Raw genomic sequence first — 636 nt, 5'->3', positions numbered from 1 at the left:
TCAAGCCTAATTTCCAGCTTTCCAGTCTTTTGGAATCAAGGAAAAGCAAAAGGAAAGGGTAAAAGGCAAACAGTCCCAATCCAACAAGATTTCAAATCTGAAGATAAGTCATCAGCCGGATGGTGAGGGCCTCCACCTGGGGCGACCCAGGGTGGGAGGCTGATTTCTTCAGTTTGCACAGAGCTGGCCGCAGCCTACTACAGATGGCTGGGTGCAAAAAGCAGTAGCTCACAGTATGATCTACAGCCACACCACACTGGACATGCCCAATCTTTTCTGATCTTGGAAGCTAAGCAGTGTTGGTCCTGGTTAGTACTTGGGTGGAAAACCACCTGGTAATACCAAGTGCTGTAGGTGTTTTCAAGAAACACCCTCATTAAAAATTGTACCAGCCAGTCTTCAGTGGAAACAAAGATTAGGGCTTTGCAAGAGGCAGTTCTGGTGTTCAGTCAGGAGTGATAATTCAGTTCCTCCTGCACAATAATGACAAGGTTTGATTCCAATCTGTTTCTAGTTCAGAAGCCAAATGGGTCATTCCGGCCCATACTCAATCTTAAAGCACTGAACAAGTACTTTTGGGTGCCTCGGCTTTCATATGGAGACCTTATGTTCCATTATTTCGGTCATAGAGCAGGA

The 636-nt window shown here is 45.8% G+C and overlaps 1 pseudogene; it reads left to right on the top strand.

Annotated features, from left to right (window-relative positions):
- Nucleotides 1-238: 238 nt before the first annotated feature.
- On the top strand, nucleotides 239-357 carry LOC134912241 (5S ribosomal RNA; annotated as a pseudogene).
- The last annotated feature ends 279 nt before the right edge of the window (nucleotides 358-636 follow it).

Source organism: Pseudophryne corroboree, chromosome 4, assembly GCF_028390025.1.
Source record: "Pseudophryne corroboree isolate aPseCor3 chromosome 4, aPseCor3.hap2, whole genome shotgun sequence".
In the NCBI taxonomy this organism is placed as follows: Eukaryota; Metazoa; Chordata; class Amphibia; order Anura; family Myobatrachidae; genus Pseudophryne; species Pseudophryne corroboree.
This window is presented reverse-complemented; position numbering and strand designations above follow the sequence as displayed.